The sequence below is a fragment of the Apaloderma vittatum genome, unplaced genomic scaffold (genome assembly GCF_000703405.1).
Source record: "Apaloderma vittatum isolate BGI_N311 unplaced genomic scaffold, ASM70340v1 scaffold25553, whole genome shotgun sequence".
Lineage (NCBI taxonomy): Eukaryota > Metazoa > Chordata > Aves > Trogoniformes > Trogonidae > Apaloderma > Apaloderma vittatum.
In genome coordinates, this window is record NW_009709067.1 from 20,562 (window position 1) to 20,865 (window position 304).

The window sequence follows — 304 nt, forward strand, 5'->3', positions numbered from 1 at the left end:
TGGAAAAGCAACCGGGCAGCGCTTAGTGGGACCAGCGATGCTCGTGGTGGGACTTTGCCTCCTACATAGGTCTGAGAGCTGAGAACCTCAAACTCACCTCACTTGTGCCTTTGGTAGGTGCCAGCACATGGGGTCAGAGATCAAAGGGTTGAATGCATTGAAGCCACGACACCAGCTCCCTTCCCGGGGAGGCTGATGGCCCCAGCCCTTCCCGTGCCCCAGATGGGGAGGTTCTCCAAGCCACGTGGGAAAGGGACTTGCTCCCACCTGTGTCTTGCCACGCGGTGACCTTGGCGGAGCCTTG